Source organism: Narcine bancroftii, chromosome 1, assembly GCF_036971445.1.
Source record: "Narcine bancroftii isolate sNarBan1 chromosome 1, sNarBan1.hap1, whole genome shotgun sequence".
NCBI lineage: Eukaryota > Metazoa > Chordata > Chondrichthyes > Torpediniformes > Narcinidae > Narcine > Narcine bancroftii.
This window is the reverse complement of record NC_091469.1, coordinates 27,947,637-27,969,767: the sequence shown is the minus strand read 5'-3', so window position 1 is coordinate 27,969,767 and position 22,131 is coordinate 27,947,637. Positions and strand designations below refer to the sequence as shown.

General features: G+C 44.7%; 1 protein-coding gene across 1 annotated transcript in view; it reads right to left on the bottom strand.

The window, feature by feature from the left end:
• The window catches only part of LOC138756583 (neuroendocrine protein 7B2-like), a 51,861-nt gene extending 30,096 nt beyond the window's left edge, over positions 1–21,765 (bottom strand). Inside the window, exon 1 of the mRNA XM_069923015.1 lies at positions 21,709–21,765. The gene's annotated coding sequence lies outside the window, so the exon portion shown is untranslated. The remainder of the gene's footprint in view (positions 1–21,708) is intronic.
• Positions 21,766–22,131: the final 366 nt, after the last annotated feature.

Below are 22,131 nucleotides of genomic sequence, written 5' to 3'. Positions count from 1 at the left end.
AGGTCTTTTAATAATCTTTTTTTAAATTTTATTTTCCATATGCATCAAATACAAAAATTAATCATTTATCCAAAAGTACAAAACAATAAAAATGATACAAAATGATACACTGTGGCAGCCCACAATTGCAGAGATTGGGCCGGCACATCGTGCGGCAGCAGACACGGACAGAGATCACTAAAGCGACTCCCAAGACAACGAACCGGTGTGGGTAAAAGCTGGAGCAGTACAAGACCAGCAGCCCCAAAATGGTGCTGGCCAAGCAGCCCAGCTAACAGATCAATAACAGGCTGGGGAAGAAGAGTATTCACATGCAAGAATGTTCCCACCTGCTGTTGTTATTCATAGACTGATGTCAGCCAATCAAACAAATGGCAGGAATTCCAACTGTGTAAAAGAAGCCTGTCCAGCCTCAATAAATCTCAGAGTTTAATCTCCCACATTGCGAATGTGTGTGTTTCTTTGTAGTGGTCAGCTACAATTAGTCACCCCAACGGTTTAGAAGGAATCTAAACCTAATGATGGAGAACGAAGCAAAAGCTCCTGACCTTCTGGACAGTTTGACGCGGTGTGTGGTTCAACCAGGCAGAGGCTCAGTTCCAGATCCGGGGCATTGCAGCAGAGACCACCCATGTGGTCAGTGCCCTGGATCTGCAAACTGCAGGCAGAGTGGCCAACTTTATCCACAGGCTACCATCGGAAAGCACTTACACTGCCTTCAAAGAGCTATTAACTGAGACGTTTGGACTCTCGCGGCAAAAGCGAGGAGCATGTTTGCTCCACCTGGATGGGCTTGGAGACAGATCCCCGTCAGCACTCATCAATGAGATGCTGGCCCTCCTGGGAGATGTGCAGCTCAGCATCATGTTTGAGCAGGCATTCTTGGAACAGATGCCTGAAGACATCCAACTGCTCCTGGCGGATGCGGATTTCACTGACCTCCGGAAAGTCGCAGTACGGGCAGACATTCTGTGGAAACAGAAACAGAAGTGCTCAGCTACCGAGGGACTTGTAAAGATGTCCCGCAATCAGATCAGAGCAGCAGACGTGAGGCAGGAGCGAGTCCAGCGACGGATGGTGCTTCTATCACCGGAGGTGGGGCACTGAGGCCTGCCGATGCTAGTCCCCCTGCGAGTTCCAGGGAAACAACAAAGCCCAGCCGTCGCTGATGGTCATGACGGCTGGCCACCAAGAGAACCTCCTGTACGTCTGGGACCGCCTGTCCGGCAGACGTTTCCTGGTGGATACAGGAGCAGAGGTCAGCGTGATACCCCTGACAGGGTTGGACACTAGGCGCAGGCTAGCAGGACCCATGTTGAGGGCTGCCAACAACAGCAACATACACTATGGCACTTGTAGGGCCGAGCTGCAGTTCGGGGGCAGTCATTTCTCTTGGGAGTTCACACTGGCTGCAGTGGAACAACCACTCCTCGGAGTTGATTTCCTACGAGCCCACAGCCTTGTGAGAAACAGAAGTACCTTCACAGATTTCGCTCGAGACAAAAATTGAGAACAAAGAACATTTATTGTACAACAATGCAAAGTTGGGTGCTTCCCCTTACCCTGGGAATACACACACATACTGGGGCTCACCCAACTTTTATACAGTTCATTTCAGTGTAGAGGTACCCTCCCCCCCCTAACATTCTTCTGCCTCCTGGGTTGGTTTGGCATTTGGTAATTCTGTCTGCCTATGTGCAGTTTCTGTAAACTTGGAAGACCATGGGGTATGCTGTCTGGGTCCCATCATGTCATTGTCCTTATTCCTGAATCTGCCTTTGTCCTTATTCACACATCTCAACCCCCAGGACTTACTAATTCTATATGCAGAACTTGGTAATTCTGTCTATCACTATAAGACCCTTATTCTATTATACTTGCGTAACCCTTCCTCACACTCTTATTGGAATTCATCCCTACTCAGCACTTACTTAACTTCCTCTAGTCTAGTCTAGTATTCCTTATTTCACATACTAGCTTTACTTCCTATATTCTATTATCTCTCACAATCTACACTTTTTCTTTTTAGCTACGCTTAGTAAATTCTCAACTGGAAGCTTGGTCTTTTTCCCAATGAGTCAGCAAACGAACTGCAATCTCAGCATCATCAGACGGAGTTTGAGAAACATACATCCTTTGGGTTGTAGTGATCTGACGAAGGGTCTGTTGAATTAAACACTGCATCATGATGGCTAAAATAACGAGTCCAACTGCTATAAGGGCCGTGTGTATCCACCTCCAGTCACCAGTAAAAAGTTCAACCGCCTGACCATTGTGACCATTGTCATCAATCGATCTTCCACAAACGCTGCCCTCAGCAGCCAACAAGTAATCGAGAGCCATATGGTTTTGATAAGCTGTAGCTCGTATCTGTCATTGTTCTTTAGCCAATAAATCCAAGGCCGTCGCTGTCTGTTTGGTGATAATCTCCAAAACTGCCTGGAGTCTGATTAAACGGTTTAAATGCCAAACAGCTGTGGTATTCTGGAACAGCTTGAGCCGTTTACAACTGGAATCCCCCTTATAGTGATGGCCTTTAGCCTTCCGAATGTATTCATGACCCAAAGGATGATTTACAAGATGCCAAGTTGGGGGGGGGGGGAGCGTTTATTGTTACCTAACCTGTGAGTAGCAGTTTGTCTGCGAGCATTAGCATATATACCCCCTCTATCCCTACTCCAGGTATAGGCCTGACTAATGTTCTGCCTATCACTTTCCCACCATCTTCTTTGTACCATATTTTTAGCACTCATCTTTTTAATATCTGTAGAGGCCGGGACGCAAACCCAATCCACTCCCCTAGGGCAGTTCTGTTTCCCTGGTCCATGTTGGGATCCTAAATTAAACCATACAAAATAAGGTACCCCACTATGAATACACTCTATACCTGTGCCCTGTCTGCATTCTAAAGGTAAACCTGTCCATTCCTCAAAGTAATTATCACCTCTGCTGCCCCTATTCCAGGAGGACTTAATATATTGTGTACAATTGGGTGGTTTCCCAAAAATTGGGAACTAGCAGAAAAACACAGCAAATAATAAAAATAACATTACAGCACTTTTTCCCGGCGTAGCGTAACTTTCAGACCAGAAGGATGCGAGACTGCACGCCAGGTGGAGGGTATATTATCCACGTCTCTAGTCCGTGGATTAGCTTGTTTAATGCATTGTATGCGAGTCCACGCCTTTTCTTTTGTGTACACTGCAGTGTCTGTAATCAGAAGTACACAATAAGGGCTGTCCCATATCGGTTTTAGTTTATGGTCTTGCCACGCTTTTACATATACCCAACCACCAGGTTTAACAGAATGAATAGGATAGTCCAGGGGTGGGTTTTGAGCTAATATACCCTTCTGTCTTAAGTCATATAGAGAAGTAGAAAGTCCTGTAAATATCTAGATATGTACTGGTTATTAGCCTCAGGGGTAGGGGTATCAGTGTGGAATCCCATGTAAGGAAGACCAAACATCATTTCATATGGTGAGACAGCAAGGTCCTTACGAGGAGCTGTGCGAGTCCTGATTAAAGCTAAGGGTAAGCATTTAATCCAGGAGAGGCCAGTTTCCTCATGAAGTCGAGTGAGTTGATTTTTCAGGGTCTGATTCATCCGTTCAACACGGTCTGAACTCTGGGGGTGCCATGGCGTATGTAACTGCCAATCTATTCCCAGGATTTTACACACACCCTGGAGTACCTGAGAGGTAAAATGTGTACCTCGATCTGAGTCAATGGTTTGAATAATGCCATAACGCGGAATAACAGACTCTAGTAATATCCGGATAATGGTGCTAGCACGATCATTAGGGGTCGGGAAAGCCTCAACCCATCGAGTAAAATGATCCACCATCACCAGGAGGTATTTATAAACCCCTATCTTAGGTAATTCCGTGAAGTCAATCTGTATTCGTTGAAACGGGTGTACGGCTATATGGCGACTGCCAGGCATTACCTGGCGCATGACTTTCTTACCTGGCGCATGACTTTCTTATTCACTTGCTGACAGATTGGGCACCCCCGAGTACTTTGCTTGGCTATGGTGTATATTCCTGAGCAATTAAAGGACCGTACAAAAGCATCAACAAGTGCCTGTGTTCCCCAATATGTCTGCTGGTGGAGCTTATCAATAATCTGACGAGCCAAGGCTTTGTTCAGTACTTGGCGTCCCTCTGCCGTCCACCACAACCCATCGGCAGTTTGACACATTCCCTGGTCTTTCATATAAACCTCCTCTTCCCGTGAAAAGATGGGAGTCTTTTGAACCTCATGTGGGGTGGGGAGTAACAGCTGCATGTCTATTTTTTCTGTGAGTGCAGCCTGTTTGGCAGCTTCATCTGCCCGTCTGTTCCCCTGTGCTTCAGGACTGTCAATAATTTGATGGCCCCGTACATGGACTACAGCTATCTCCTCAGGTAACATAAGAGCATCTAAGGATTGAACTATTAAGTTTTCATGGATCAACTTTTGTCCTTTTCCAGTTATCATTCCCCGCTCTTTCCAAATCTTTCCAAAGGTGTGCACTATACCAAAAGCATACTTGGAGTCGGTATAGATTGTGCCCACCTTTCCCTCTAAACCCTGGAGAGCTCTACAGAGGGCATATAATTCACAGGATTGTGCCGACCAATGACCGGGAAGACGACCAGCTTCAATCACAACTCTTTCATTCCCATCCATTACACTATACCCGCTATACCGAATGCCATCAATGCAGCGGGAAGATCCATCAATAAACCATCTTTCACCCTCGCGTAAAGGTTCATCACTTAAATCATCTCTAATTTTTGTCTGTAAATCTATCACTTCTAAACATACATGCTCTAAATAATTGAGGACAGTATCAGAATCTGGAGAAACCAAGAAGGCGGCTGGATTCTGTTCTTTGTTCATAATCAGTGTCAAATCATCCCTATCCATAAGAATAGCTTCATACTATAAAATTCTAGAATCAGTAAGCCACCTTCCGGCACGTTGTAAGAGAATGGTGCGGACTGTTTGAGGGGTATGAACTAACATCGGGGCACCAAACGTAATCTTTCGTCCTTCCTCGACTAAAATAGCAGTGGCTGCAATTGCTTGCACACATTCTGGCCAACCACGACAAACAGGATCTAAAATTTTTGACTGAAAGGCAACTGGTTGTCTCAAGCCTGCCCTCTCTTGCGTTAATACTCCCATGGCCACACCGTCTTTCGCATTGGTATATAGGTCAAATGGCTTATTTAGATCGGGTAAAGCCAAAACTGGGGACTAATAAGACGTTGTTTCACCAAGGTAAAATCTTTAATCTCCTCCTCCGTCCAGACAACAGTTTCGCCCCCTAGAGTCGCAAGTTTATCATAAAGAAATTTGACCAGGCTAGAATAATTCTCAATCCAAATTCTACAGTATCCCACTAAACCAAGGAATTTCCTAAGTTCTTGAGCACTCTTTGGAGGCGGGATCTGCAGAATACCGTGTGTTCTCTCTGGACTTACCTTCCTAATTCCTTGACTAACCAGATGACCTAAGTATTTAACTTCAGATTGAACAAATTGTAACTTTGATTTGCTAGAAAATTCAACAGTGTATTGTTTAACCACATCATACGTTTTTCCCGTGATTAATAAATCATCAACATATTGTATTAGTTGACAATCCTCTCTCCGAGGGGCCTCATCTAGCACCTGTTCTAAAACTTGGCCAAACAAATTTGGTGATTCTGTAAAACCCTGGGGAAGGACCGTCCACTGGTATTGATTTTTCCATCCTGTAAAAGGATTCTCCCACTCAAATGCAAACATGTCCCTACTGTCTATTGCCAACGAACAGGTCCAGAAGACATCTTTGAGGTCAATTACACTAAACCACTTACTATGGGGATCAATTTTACCCATTATCGTATAGGGGTTAGGTACAATCGGATAACAGGTGAGAATAATTTTGTTTAACTCCTTCAAATCCTGCACTAATCGATAGGTACCGTCTGGTTTTTGAACAGGTAAAATTGGGGTATTAAAAGGTGACATACAAGGTTCAAGTATACCATCTTTCACCAATTGGTCAATTACTGGCTGCAGCCCCTTTCGGCCAGCCATAGGAACTAGATACTGTTTTCGTCTAATTACTTGGTCAGGGTCTTTTAAAGTAACTTGCAGGGGAGGAATATCTAACACTCCTCTATTGCCTCTTTTTGCCCATACTCTAGGATTTATTAGTTCCCGATCCTCCTCTGTTAGTACATATAATTGAACCCCGATACCTGATCCCTGTGGTCTGGTACCGATAGCCAATTGGTCCTGTAAATCCCGTCCCAACAAGCAAACTCCAGCTTGGGGAACTAGTAAAATATCCTCTGTTATTATCTTTTCTCCCATTTGTATCCTTACATTCTTTAATATAGGGACCGTAAAATCTCTTCCTCCCACTCCCGAAATCATCACTGTCCCTTCTGTTTTAACACCCTCGGGCCGTTGTAAAATACTAGACCGGGCTGTCCCAGAATCTACTAGAAAAGTCATCTTGTCACTGTGGGGTCCTATGCTTAAATTTACCAATGGTTCTCCGTGCAGCCCCACGGTGTGTATTGACTGAGAACTGTGACCCCCCCCCTATTCATAATCTGCCTCCATCAATGCGTAAGATCGCGTCTCCCTGGCTCATATTTGGCATTCCCTCTTAAAGTGTCCCTCCTTTTTACAATAATAGCAAACTAATGCTCCTGTTTCCCAATTTCTACCAGGGTCTCCACGGGGTCCCGGGAATGGTCATCGTCCCCGAAATTCTCCTCTACCCCTGCCTCTGCTCTGGTCTCTACTTCACCACTCCCGGCGCTCCTCCCAACATCCAGGAGCTGGCACACAGCTCCTAACATTTCCCTGCTGTCCCTCCACAACTTCCTTGACTGCCTGCATCAAAATCTTAGCCTTTCTTTTTTCTTTATCTTCAGACCTCTGGACGTATGCCCCTTGTGCGATCTGTAAAAGCTGTGTTATTCCCTGTTCATGCCAATTCTCTGTCTTTTGTAATTTCTTCGTGATATCTGGGGCTGAATTAGTAACAAAGCCCGTCAATACCAACTGTTCACCTGCTGGGGATTCTATATCCAACCCCCCATATTGCTGTATGGCCACACGCAATCTATTCAGAAATGCAGAGGGGGATCTCCTCAGGACCTTGGGGAACCTCAAATGCCTTCTTAAAGTTCTGTCCTTTTGGAATAGACTCCTTCGTTCCTTTTATTAGATTAATCCTATACTCCTCCATTCGTGTGCGACCATCATTAGTATTCTTATCCCAATTCGGGTTTACCAGGGGAATTTAAGTTCCCCAGGTATCGCCTCTGGTCCCCCTTGGTGTTCCCTATCCCAGACTCTAATCCCTGCCTGGCGAATCATTCCACGTTCATCCAAAGTGAACAGAGCCCTAAAGATCGATGTTAACTCATCCCATGTATATATATTTGGTCCCAAAAATTGATCTAATTGTTCTGCACATCCCTGAGGGTCTTCTATCAGGGAGGTCATTTCCTTCTTAAAATTGCACACCTCCGTACTAGTCAGAGGCACATTTACGAACCCAAGACCCCCCACATCCCCTCCCAAGGGAACCTCTCGTAAAAGTCTCATCCAGTTAATTTCTGGCTTATCCCCTCCTCTATGATGTTTAGGTTCCTGCCCTCCGGGAGACAAGTCAAAGGGTTCTGCCCTTCCCTCCTGAAGGGTCTCATACTGTTCTGAATGACCCTCATAATCAAAGTCTCCTCCCTCTCGTGTCAATTGAGGTGATAATCTTGTACTCTGTGAACGGGTCATCATACCACCCCTACTTTCTTCTTCTTTCTCTAACTGTGGAGGAAGAGGGGAAGGTGAAAAAGGGTAAAGCGTAGGTGAGAGCCGGCACAGAGAGAGCATAAGGTGGAGGAAGGGAATGTAACACATCCCATCCCTGTATTTCAGGGGCAGAAGGTTCCTCATCCTTCTTGTTTTTCCATTCCTTTTCGCTCAAAATCATTTGATCAAACGATCCACTGAGCCAACAGGCTGCATATTCTCTGCTCTCAGTATTACCTCCTTGATTTTGGTAGAGCCAGATGTTCAATGCCTGACACATCCAGTCCTCGTTGGATCCGAACTTTGGCCAATATACCGAACTCCCTTTTATTGGATTCTTAACCCATTCCTGACAGCAATACCTGACCATGGTCTGTTTATCTTTCCCACGGGTTTTCCCCGCACCCCAATCAGATAACATAAATCCTAATGGACAATGTTTAGGTATCTGATCATTCCGTCCTTCTTTAGGACTGTTTCCCTTGCTACTTACTCCTCCCATACTAGCAGGTAAACAAAATTCCTCTTACCGGGATCCAGTAGCTATTCCTAGCGCACTTCCTTAACGTTTTCCCGTCATTTGTTCTCAATGCCTCTTCTCGGATATCACTCGCTTCGTCCACTGACCAGTCACCCGTCGTCCGGGAGTCCAGCTGAAGTGCATCTACCCCCGTCGTCGGGCACTCTGTCAGTGGAGGGAGTGGGATCCCGGACGAGACCCCATTTGTGAGAAACAGAAGTACCTTCACAGATTTCGCTCGAGACAAAAATTGAGAACAAAGAACATTTATTGTACAACAATGCAAAGTTGGGTGCTTCCCCTTACCCTGGAAATACACACACATACTGGGGCTCACCCAACTTTTATACAGTTCATTTCAGTGTAGAGGTACAACTTCCCCCCCCCCCCCCCCCCCCCAACATTCTTCTGCCTCCTGGATTGATTTGGCATTTGGTAATTCTGTCTGCCTAAGTGGAGTTTCTGTAAACTTGAAAGACCATGGGGTATCCTGTCTGGGTCCCATCATGTCATTGTCCTTATTCCTGAATCTGCCTTTGTCCTTATTCACACATCTCAACCCCCAGGATTTATTAATTCTATATGTAGACCCTTGCTAATTCTGTCTATCACTATAAGACCCTTATTCTATTATACTTGCGTAACCCTTCCTCACACTTTTATTGGAATTCATCCCTACTCAGCACTTACTTAACTTCCTCTAATCTAGTCTAGTATTCCTTATTTCATTCATACTAGCTTTACTTCCTATATTCTATTATCTCTCACAGCCTCCTAGTGGACCTTAAGGGTAACCGACTCGTCCACACCGAGACCTACCAGTCCATCGCACTGAGGGGCGCTAGGTTTCTGGCAATGCACCTGGATTCTGTCCACAGCTCAGAGAATGAGTTCTCCAAGGTGCTAGTGGGATTCCCAGCAATCCTCTCCCCTCAGTTCACAGCGGAGATGCCTCAACACGGCGTCAGACCAAGGGCCCACCTTTCCATGCAAGGGCGAGACGACTTCCCCCAGAGAAGCTCTGACTGGCCAAGGAGGAGTTCTGCAAGCTCAAGGAGTTGGGTGTTGTTCGACAGTCAGACAGCTCATTGGCCTTGCCCCTGCACATGGTGCCTATAGCAACTGTGGGATGGAGACCATGTGGCACCTATCTCCAGCTCAACGAAGCCACCACCCCAGACCGTTACCCCATGCCACACATCCAGGATTTTGCGGCAAACCTGCACGGAGTAACAATAGTCTCAAAAGTGGACCTCGTTCGAGGATATCACCAGATCACAGTGCATCCTGATGACATCCCTAAGGTGGCCATCATCACTCCATTTGGGCTGTTTGAGTTCCTGAGGATGCCATTTGGGCTCAAAAATGTGGCACAGACATTCCAGTGACTAATGGACGCTGTGGGCTGAGACCCAGATGGCACTTTCATCTACCTCGACGATATCCTCACGGCAAGTAGAACCCTACAGGAACACCTTCAGCACCTCTGAAATCTCTGTAGTCGTCTGCAGGTGTTTGGCTTCACCATCAACCTGGCCAAATGCCAGTTTGGCCTGAACACCATAGACTTTCTGGGCCACAGGATTACAAAGGACGGGGCCACACCACTGCCCGACAAGGTAGAGGCCATTTGCAGCTTCCTGAAGCCCAGTACAACCAAAGGTCTGCAGGAGTTCATGGGGATGATAAACTTTAATCGCAGGTTTATCCCAGCAGCTGCTTAAGTGATGCGCCCTCTGTTCATCCTGATGTCCGGCAAGGAGAAGGACCTTACCTGGGATGACAAATCCGCACGTGTGTTTGTGGAAACCAAGGAAGGCCCTGGCCAAAGCTGCACTCCTGTCCCACCCCAGACCAAATGATGCCTCAGGAACAGCGATTGGTAAAGTTCTGGAGCAGCAGATAGAAGGAAGTTGGTACCCACTAGCTTTCTTCAGCAAACATCTGTGGCCCCCTGAAGTAAAGCACAATACTTTCAATAGAGAGCTGCTGGCGCTGTACTGAGCCATCCACCACTTCCGGTACTTTCTTGAGGGAAGAGCTTTCACGGACCACAAACCACTGACTTTTGCCCTGGCTAAAATCTCCGACCCCTGGTCAGCCCGCCAACAGAGACACTTGTCTTACATCTCGGAGTTCACCACCGACATCAAGCATATCTCGGGCAAAGACAATGTGGTCGCGGACACCTTGTCAAGACATAGCATCCACTCCCTGGTCAACGGTCTTGACTTGGCAGCAATGGAAGAGGCCCAGCAGCAGGATGACGAGATCCCACAGTACAGGACTGTTGTCACAGGCCTTCGGCTTCAGGATGTTCCAGTCGGCACAGGTACTACCACCCTCCTGTGCGACAGGTCAGGTTCGACCTATTGTCCCATCGGCATGGAGGTGACAAGTTTTTGACTCCATCCACGGGCTGGCACACCCATTCTACAGGATTACGGTCCGTCTGGTGGCCAGCAAGTACATGTGGCATGGATTGCAGAAACAAGTCCAGGGGTGGGACAAAGTGTGTACGCAGGGCCAAACAGTCAAAGTGCAGCAACACACCAAGGTCCCCCCACAGCCTTTCAAGCCAACAGAACACAAGTTTGACTACATTCACGGGGACATAGTGGGACCCTTGCCAGTCTCTCAGGGTTTCTGCTACCTGTTCACAGTGGTCGACCACTTCACCCAGTGGCCAGAAGCAATTCCCCTGGCCAACACATCCATCAGGTCGTGTGCCAAAGCACTCCTCACGTCCTGGATTGCAAGATTCAGACTGCCACAACACATCACTTCTAACCGAGGCGCACAGTTCACCTCCAGTTTGTGGACCGACATTGCCAACCTGTGGGGCGCTCAGCTACACCATACGATGGCATACCACCCGCAAGCCAATGGAGCATTTCCACAGGCACCTTAAGACCACCATCATGACCAGACTCAAGGGCCCCAACTGGGTGGACGAGCTACCATGGGCACTACTGGGCATCAAAACAGCGGCGCTGAACTCGTCTATGGAGTCCCATTCACGGTTCCCGGGGATTTTGTTCCACAGGCCAGAGGACAGCAGGAAGAGACAACCACTTTCCTGGACAGGCTGCACGAAAAAGTCGGTAATCTGGCTCCGATCCCACCCTCCAGACACAGACAAGCCAATTCGAACATTCCCAAAGAACTCAAGGACTGTGAGTACGTGTTTGTACACAAGGACTCCACCGTTCACCACTGAAGAAGCCATATGAAAGACCCTTTCAAGTCATCTGGAACAATGGAGCCACCTTCGAGCTGGAGATTGGTGGTAAACCAGATAGATTCAAGCCTGCCCACACAGACCCAGTAGAACCCGTGGAGACACCAACACCTCAACGCAGAGGCAGACCACAAAAGACTTTGGGACACTATAACTGTAACGCCAGTTCTGGGGTGGGGGGGGGGGGGTCATGTGGCAACTTCAGAGATCGGGAGGGCACATCCCGTGGCTGCAGACGCGACAGAGATCGCTAAAGCGACAACCAAGACAACGAACCGGCGTGGGTAAAAGCTGGAGCAGTACAAGACCAGCAGCCCTAAAATGGTGCTGGCCAAGCTGCCCAGCTAACAGATCAATAACAGGCTGGGGAAGAAGGGTATTCACATGCAAGAATGTTCCCGCCTGCTACTGTTATTCATGCAGCTGATGTCAGCCAATCAAACAAATGGCAGGAACTCCAACTGTATAAAAGAAGCCTTTCCAGCCTCAATAAATCTCAGAGCTTAACCTCCCACACTGTAAGTGTGTGTGTGTTTCTTTGTAGCAGTTCTCCCCCTTAAATAGAAAAAGAAGAAAGGAATGAAGACCAACATCTGGATATATATAAAATTAATCAATATACATATTATACTAATAAGATAATTTTATCCTCTAAATATTAGTTGGGAGGAGCAGGAAATGTGGACGATAAAGATGGACTTTTACCAATGAAACCCATATATGGTTGCCAAATCATATAAAAATTCCCAAGTTGATTCCTTAAGCTACAAGTGATCCTTTCTAAACGTATACAATTTTGTATTTCAGGCTGCCACCTATATCTAATTTAATAAAATTTTCCAATTTCTATGTACTACTGCTACACTCAAAAACTCTTTTTGGTATTTATCTAACTTAAATCCAGTATCTATTTCATATATATTGCCAAGTACAAATATTTTAGGGTTTTTTGGCATTTGTATCTTCATATTTTAATGCTCTTAATGGAAATAGGCTGGATCCAGAAAGGCTCCTATTTTGAACACAATATTTAGAACATGGAAAATAGAGAGTAGGGATTTGGGAAATAATGCTAAGCTCCACAACAGGATAAAATAGCTACTTGAGGTGTTTTATTTTGTCTTGGGCAAAGGGGAAGCAGAATGATGATTGGTTGTTCACCTTTGAGCTCTTAACACATGTTTTCATGGCAGTTAACTGAAAAGGCTCAAGATCCCTTCATTAGTCAAATGGATGATTCCTGGTTGACATACATACACACTTTTTTCATATTTTTGTAACTAATAAACTGTGATTTTTCCCCTCTGGCGTTGTTTAAAGGTTAATCTTCTATTCCTGAAGGTTCTCATCTGGATGGATGTCAACATTCACTACAGTTTTTAAAAATTCATTACAGTTTATAGTTCTTATTCTGTATTTAACTGCCTTTAATTTATGGTAATTCAGATAGAGTCACAGGTGAGGAGGACCCCCACAGTGGTAATTATAGGCTTCAGTTAACTGAAATTTGGTGTTTGTCTCTACTTCCGTTCTTATTATTTATTTGGTATTTAAAAACACATTCAAGTTGACCAAGAACATGATGTTTGTTAGCAGAATTAGTAAATGGTTGGTTCACTGAGGAATTTAGGATGTAGTTCAAAAGTCTAACACTGACTTGGTTACAATAGTTTCCATTGGTGGATTTGCCCATCAGGAAGGAGCCATTCTTACCGAGAGCTCATCACCTCATGGTTGGATTTAGGGTTTTGTTCCCTATAGATCAAAGAGTTGCAGCAACACTTGGGAATTGAACACTTGGGCCCTTCACTAAGAGAGGCATCGAGTCTCTGAGAGGGAGAGATTAGAACATATGACCAATTAAAAATATACATAAAGTTTATAAAGCTTTAAGAGATTAAATCAGTATCTTGAAATTATAGTAATAATACAATTACTTTCTTACCTCTTATTTGGGAAAAAGACAGTTCACAGAGATTTTGCTCAGAATTTACATTCGACATTTTGGTTGAGTATTGAAACTCTGTAATCATTAGGGCCCTGGATCGAGAACTGATACTTGGAATCAGCCTCAGCAGCTCTTCATTGGCTGGCATGGACATGAGGCTAAATGGCTTCTCTATTGTGGTGCACACAATAATCACATCGACATGATGGAGTGATTAAATGGCTTTAATTACCAAAAACCCAAGCATTACTGATACACTACTTGGCCAGGTTCCAGGTACAGGAGCAAGAGGGGGAAAGTCTGGGCATGCCAACCTTTATTGGGAAATCCGGGGAAGAGCCAAGGGAGCAGTTAGGGAAGGTCAGGGAGGTTCGGACTGGCCAGTCAATACATCTATACAAATGCCTTTCACCCATCTATGTGCTGTAAATTTCTAGAAAAGTGGAGAGAGAACATGAAAGGAATGAGGGAAGGGCTTTCAGAGAATACAGCAGGGGTGGCCAACCTTGCTCAATGTAAGAGCCACATACAATAAACTTCAGATGTTTGGGAGCCACGAGACATGAAAAAATATTTCATACATATTTTGCTACAAAAATATATAAACATTAAAAAGCACATGTACATAAATCTGCTAATATGTATTAGTTTCAATAATCAAATATATACATATATACCAAATATTTTTAAAACCCTGACTGATTTTCTGTGGAAATCTCTGCCCAAGGAAGCAGGAGAGGCTGCCTCATTCAATATATTTAAGATTCAGTAAGATAGAATTTTGCATTGTCGGGGAATTAAAGGTTATGGGGGAAAGGTGGAGCTGAGTCCACGGCCAAATCAGCTGTGATCTCACTGAATGTGGGAGCAGGCTTGACAGGCCAGATGGATGACTCCTGCTTCTGATGTGTTCTCTTTGGGAACACTACTGCTACTGGTCTCTGCAGATACCTGCACCATTCCAGCATCCACAGCTGAGCACATGATGTGGGAAGCGACTTAATGCAAAGGTCCCTCCTGCGGCAGGTCGAGGCCAGGGGTCCACAGCTCTGCTCCTCCCCATCCAACCCTTCTCTCCCCAGTTGCTGGCAGATGAGTGGAGCGGAGGCTGGGGTATGGAGCGGGCTAACCTCTGCACTGCCTGGTGCTGACTCTCCATTTGGTGAGGCCAAGCCTTGCCCGTGGCCACTGACAGGACCTTCTCTGTCCTTGCATGAAGTCCTCATTGGGGACCCCCTCCGGCCTCTCCTCCCTGTCTCCGCCACCTTGCTTCCTCCGTCAGAGTGCCTGGACAGACACATTCTGCTAGCTCTCCTCACCCAACCCCAGCTTCCCAACCTGCAGCCAGTCCCTGCAGAGAACCCTCAGTTTTGCCCGACCCTCCCACCACACACCCCATGCTGGCAGCACTCTGCTGTGGTGGCCCGGACCGAGTGAGGAGAACCTGAATCTGGCATGCGCTGCTTGTTCTGCTCCTATGCTGGAGCCATTCCTCCAGTGCCCCCTCCCTCTTCTTGTCAAGCAGCTCAGCCTGTGACCGTCCAGGAAACCCCAGGTCTGGCTGCAGGGATTCTGTGTCTCAATGGCTTTGGAAATACTGGTATCTCTTCCAGCCAGCATATTTCCACGAGCCGGATTGTGGTGCACTGTTAGACAGAATCAGACACACACAAGGTAAAGACTGTACAACAGGCTTTAATCCACAAAGACTTCCACAGAACCAGGCTGGCTGTAGCTGCAGCAACTGAGTGAAGCCTCGGGAGGCCAACGCAGGCTTATATCCCGAAGGGTGATCGACACCCGACCAGGTGGGGCTTGATCCATTCAGGCCGACTGTTTGACAGCCAGCCAGGTGTTGTCCTGTCCCCTTACACTCCTGCAGGTACAGAGGTTGCCCCCTGCAGTAGCCGGTGGTGTTCCACCACATGATTATTACACGTTAAAGAGCTGGTTGTGGCTCACAAGCTGTGGTTTGGCCACCCCTGGACTCTAGCCAAAACTGAAGATTCCATCACCAACAGTTTAAAAAAAAATATGCTATTTAATGACTCCAAGCCTGTAACGTGGGGTAGAGGAGTGGGGGTAGATTTGAAGTTCGATGAGGTATCAAACATGACTGATTCATGATCAAAATAAAGCAGAAATAGTTCCAGCCAATCCAATCCTTGGTGGGACATTGCTTCCACAATAGCACAAACACACTCTTGATTTTAAACAGTAACCATTAGATCTAGAATCTTTCACGGGAGGAAATAACCTCTCATCCATCCTGTAAAAACTGATCAGGATCTTATTAATAAAAACACAGAAAATGCTGGAAGAACTCAGCAGGACTTGCAGTGTCCATATGAAGTAAAGATATACAACCGATGTTTCATGCCTGAGCCCTTCTTCAAGATAAAGCGGGAAGATGCCGGATTTAAAAAGCAGGCAAGAGGAAAAGGCAGGATGAGGTGCACAGATCAACAGACAAAAGGTATGGATATGGATGGAAAGACAGAAAGGGAGGAAAGGTGAGAATTGATAGGGGGAGGGGAGGAGATTTGGCACTTTGAGTTGGGGTAAAGGAGACAGAGGGAAAAAGGAATAGAGAGAGATGGACAGAACTAGAGGAAAGGAGACAGGGGGATAGATTGGGGAAGGCTAACAGAAATTATAAAAGTCAATGTTAATGCCATCCAGTTGGATGGTGCCCAGACAGAAATATGAGGCGTTTTTCCTCCAATTTGCAGGTGGTCTCAGTCTGGCGGACATTTCGGCAAGGGAATGGGGTGGGGAATTGAAATGAGTGGCCACTGGGAGGTCTCTGCTATTGTGGCAGACAGAGCTGAGGTGCTCAACAAAGCAATCTCCCAGTCTGCATCCAGTCTCTCCAGTGTAGAGGAGACCACAGCAGGAGCAGCTTCCCAGCCTTATCGCCATGTATATAGAATTTAGATTTACTTTTTAAATAGATTTACTTTTTAAAAGTTGGGTCTGTATAGGGTAAGTAAAAAGCAAATCATGTTTGGTTTGAGTTCAACCATTTTTTTAAAAAAAGCTCAGATTTTGGAGTTAAGGCATATTGTTGATCAATATTGTTCAACTGGTTGGCTAGATCATCTCTCTCTGAGTTGGCATTCTTTTTTTGCTTTATCATAAAATAGATTATTTGACCTCTAATGTATACTTTAAAGGAATCCAAGATTACCAAACCAGAGACCTCAGAGGAGGAATTTTTATAAAAAAAAGGCATTTTGATCTTGCATAAATTTCATGTCCTGAAAAGACAGATGTGGGCAAGGCTACCGGCCACCATTATATCAACCTTCTACAGGAGCACTATTGAGAACGCATGGTCAACTGCTTCGGTGTGGTACGGTTGCTGCAGACAAATGGATTGGAGATCAATCCACAGAACCATAAAAGTGACAGAGAGGATCACTGGAGTCTCCCTCCCCCCATCAATGTAATCTACCGGGATCGTTCTCTGAAGAGGGCATGCAAAATTGTTGAGGATCCCTTCCAGCCAGCATATAGCATCTTTCAGCTGCTCTCATCAAGAAAGATATACAGGAGGAGGTGGTCACATGATGGAGTAGTGGCTGGTTAGGGAAAAACAGCCCTCCACAGAGAAAGTTGGAAAAAAGGCAGAAAAACAAAGCTGAGAAGTAAAACGTTAAAAAGTTGCAAGATAAAAGCATAAGAACCACCTGAAGATGGCTCCAAAGAAGGAAAAGACTACAATGACAAGTAATGAAAAGCTGAAGAAATCACCAGAAAAAAAAGGAAGCCTTTATCGGAGTCCATGAGCAGGGAGCTCTCCCGAAGAGGTTGACCCAAGCTGTGAAGCCGGTGAGCGGGCAGCTCGGTGTGACATCCCCTGGGATGGTCTGGAATGTTGGCTTGCGGAGACAGAATAAAAATGCCAGTGTGCATAAGTGAGGAGTTTTGCATGTGCAATACAAGAAGACATCGAAGGGAATGGACACCGACAGCAAGACATTGATATTATAATGGGTGAAGCCACGGGGAAGGCAACGATAGAAGCAAGATCAATATGGAGCCAAGAAATGAAGCAAGAGAAAGAAGACCAAAAAAATAAAGACATACAAGAAAAAATAAAAGGTAAAGAAACAAAGATGGTAGATAAGGAATATTTTGACAGTCAAATAAAGATTTTAATTGAAACAATAATGGCTGAGTTCAGAACCATTAAAAATACTATGCAAGAGACAGATGTTAAAATACAAAGAATAGAGAATGCTATGCCAGAAATGAGAAAGTGAAGATATGAAGTGAAGACATAGTGAAAGGTGTGGAAATGGAGGTGAATGAGTTGAAAGAAAAATTGGAAGATACAGATAAGAAGATTAAGAAGACACATGACTTATTGGCATTTTAGAGAATTTTAGTGGACGTAATAATATAAAAATAGTGGGGCTGAAAGATGGTGAAGAAGGGGCAGATATAAAAGGATTTATTAAAAAGATGGATCCCACACATCTTGGGAGTGGAAGAACTCCAAGAAGAAATAGAAATTTAAAGAGCCCACAGAGCACTGGTGTCAAAGCTGCAGGAGAAACCACATTCCATACTAATAAAACTACTATGATATACAAGAGACAACGGTAAACAATGTGCCTTTGGCTCTTACTCCGAACGCTAATTATTCTCAAATAATAATTACACAATTAAAAATAACAATCAAATACAGTAAATTCCAATATTGTGTAGATCTTTTTTTCTTCATTCTTCATAGGCCAAAGATTACCAGCCCGTAGCCTTGAAAAGAGTGATCTTTACCACCACTCTGGGCCAGTTAAGTCTGTAGTCTGTGTAGTGGCAAGGGGGCAAAGTCCAAAAAACAACAAAGCCAGTTTGGGCTTATCAAAGTTCCTCCTTCTCCTGTCTGGGCCTTAAAGGGTTGTGTCCTTAGCCAGGTTGGATCATTCCGGACTGGTCGGCCACCTGTGAAGAGCTCCTGTCTTTTGCTAATAAATTCTTTTTGCTAATAAAATTGTAGAGCTCGTCGAAAGAACCAAAGACTTGTTGATCCAAACCAAGGCTTTTATTAGCAAAAGACAGGAGCTCTTCACAGGTGGCCGACCAGTCCAGAATGATCCGACCTGGCAAGGGACTCAACCCTTTAAGGCCCAGACAGTAGGCGTGGCTAAGCTCTCAGCCAATCGCTGTAAGCACAGTCATTACACTCTAGATACTGTAACTATATACATTGGTGATAGGTCTGTACTATCACAAGAACCATAATGCCTCTAGTTGTGGGAACTTCCAGATCAGACTTTGCATCCAAGGGATTAACCAACACCTTCATAGGACTTTCCTTTAAAGGTAATCCAATGCAATAATGGCCATCAACTAGCTTGGCAGATTTGAGACTAAATCCAAGAACTGTTTTTCTTCTCTCAAAGGTTCTTGGTTGTCACCGAGGCACTCAGGAAAGTCTGTACTGAACAGCTGTTCCCACAGCTCATCAAATTTCACAACTGATATCCTGTTGACACCTGTTGCTGACCGCTCCTGAGCATTATCATTTTTTCCTCCTAATGGTCCATTAATCATCCAACCAAGCATGGTTTTGACAGTGTGAGGTCCATCTCCCACACTCCGTTTTACATCTCGTGGCTCCAGAGCCTTTGGTACATCTGAACCAATCAGCAGCTCTATCTCAGAGCCAATTTCAGGTAGATGAACATTCCTTAGATGAGACCACCTAAGGGATGATTCCTTTGTGCACAGGTATAATCTCCTGAGTGTACATGCCTGGGAGATACATTAAAAAAAATCACTGCTGTCCAGTCCAGCCACTTCTAGGCCTGAAACAATGCTGGTTTCAACAACCTTTCTTTGACCCACAGTTCTCAGTAAAATCCTTCTTCCCTGAAGATTAAGCTTATTCATGAGCAGCACTGAGTAAAATGATGCAGTGCTACCTGGTCAAGAAATGCATAAGTATGCCCTATTGTATTCCCCTTCCTGGCCTTGACTTGTACAGGCACTATTGAGAGTTTGCAGTTAAGACTACTCATCAGAACAGAGACTCCAGCACTGTTTTCAGCTGCTTCCTTTCTTTCTGTTTGCTTGCTCCTTTTCCATTTCCTTCTTCCTCTGGTGGACAAACAGCATTCTGGGATGCTTTAAACTGCACATATTGCAGCTGACAAAAGGCAAAGGAGGAAAAACCCAACACCCAACCCCAACCAACCAATTTTCCCCTGCAACCGCTGCAACCATGTCTGCCTGTCCCGCATCGGACTTGTCAGCCACAAACGAGCCTGCAGCTGACGTGGACTTTTTACCCCCTCCATAAATCTTCGTCCGCGAAGCCAAGCCAAAGAAAGAAGAAAATTGCAGCTGAGTCACTTCCTGCAGTTTTTGCCTTGTGACCTTTATACAGAGAGACAGAAAATACACCATTTTCTTTTAGGAAAGTGATTTTCTCATGTTCCCTCTCTTCTAACTGTGGACACATCTCCAAAGCACATCCACCTCCACAGAACAAACAGCTCTTCACAGCAGGCAAACTCTTCTTTTCTTTAGTTCTCCATCATTTTCCTTATCCGGAACTGTCATAATGGTGTCAAAGATTCTTTCTTTTATTCTTGAACGAGGCTGTGACTTGGACCTCCCCACATCTCTGCTAACTGTTGGAGTGTTTTTGATATGTCCAAATACTGGCTCTGTTGCAATCCTCACTTGCCTTTCAAGGAAATCCACCATATCCTTAAAGTAGCTCTTTGATTGTTTTCTGCCTGGAACTTGCAGGCCACAGCTCTCCATATATTCCTCAGCTGGTAGGGCAACTTCCTTAGGATAACTAGCATATTACCAGGCATGTTAAGCTCATGCATGCAATTGACATCTTCCATGGCATTACAACATCCTCTAAGAAAGAGGGTGCATGCCTGAGGAGCCTTTGTGTCATTTGGTTTTATTGACGACCATGAAAGAGCCTTCTCCATATAAACTGTAGCAATTTTATGCTCGTTGCCAAAGTGCTGCAGTAGTAAAGACTTAGCCTTCCTGAATCCTCTGTCTAAGGCCATATGTAGGCAACTCCTTACATGTTCCCTTGGCTGTCCTCTTGTGTACTATTTCAGATAATAGAGACAATCTCTGGAGTTTTTGTGTTCAAAGGATTTAGTGAGTGCTTGGTACTGAAGTGGGTCAGCATCAAAAACTTGAATCTCCTTCTTGGGCATGAAGAGTGATACTGCAGCTGGACCAATAATCCAGTGATTTCATTTTGCCTTCTATGGCTGTGAATACATTACTCTGTTCATCGTTGCTTGTAGCAGCTAATGTAGCTAGAGATGTCACATGTACATGTTCACCGGATTTCTGATGATTGACTGGAAGGTCAAGGGAGTTATGGTGTAAGATTGGCTTTGAACTACAACTCTGCCTGCGGTTGTTATTATTGGTGTTTGTGAATTGGTAACACTGTGTTTTGGGAGGATTTGTCCATGAGTATGACTGTCTTGTAACTGTGGTACAAAAGGATTTGACTTAACATTAAATGTTTTCTTTTCTGGGGACGTGATCATGCAAAGGACCTAGACAGACGTATTTTGATTGAGCTCTTCGTGAAGAGTATTAAAAAGACAGTTAAAACTTTAAAATTAAGAATTTTTTTTAACTAAAAATGAATAAAACTACTAAGAAACTAAGGCAGACAAGAACAAAAAATGAAGAAATTTCTATGCAGTCAGGAACATTGAACAAAAGCCTGAAAGGGAGCGGCGCAAAAGTGGTCTCAGGACCAGCAGACCCCAGAAGAGTCAGGGAGTTGGGACAGGAACTAAATATTATCCTGGAGAAGATGAAAAACTTGAGCAACTGATTTGTTGGTGTTGAAAATGTAATGAGAGACATGACTGAAAGGATGACAGAAATTAAAGAAATAATTTAAGATTTAATGGGAAGAATGACCCAAGCTGAAACAGACGATAAAAACACAAGCTAACCTAAAAGCTTTGGAGAAATTTGTGAAGCAATGGGAGTTAGACAGACAAAAGCTGCTGGACAAGATCGACCACATGGAGAATTTTAGCAGACAAAATAATGTCCAAATTATTGGACTGAAAGAAGGAATCGAGGGAAGAGATCTGGTGAACTTCTTTGAATCCTGGTTCCTGCAAGTGTAGGGAGAAGACAAATTCAGAGAAAAACTACATATTGAAAGGACTCACCGGATCCTCAGATCTAGGAGAGCTGGCAATCAGCAACCATAACCGGTCCTGGTAAGACTTCTGAGCTACTGGAAATGGGAGACAATTCTTGGAACAGCATATGAATACTCTGCAAAACAATGATCCGCCCAAGATTGACCATGAAAAAGTGCTATTTTTTCAAGATTTTAGTTCTACTTTAATTAAGCAAAGGAAGGAGGTTGATGATGTAAAATGACAACTGTGTTAAAAAAACTCAAAATATTCAAAGTAGCAGACGGCAATTGACAGTTTTTCAAGACTAAGAATGAGGTGAAGATTTCCTGCGAGGTTTATGAAAAAGCTAAGGCTGCCAAAGAGGAAGACTGTGAAGAACGTTTACAATGGGACAAAGTAAGGATAGTTTTTTTTAAAAAAACAAAAAAACAAAATTGTTGAAAAGTA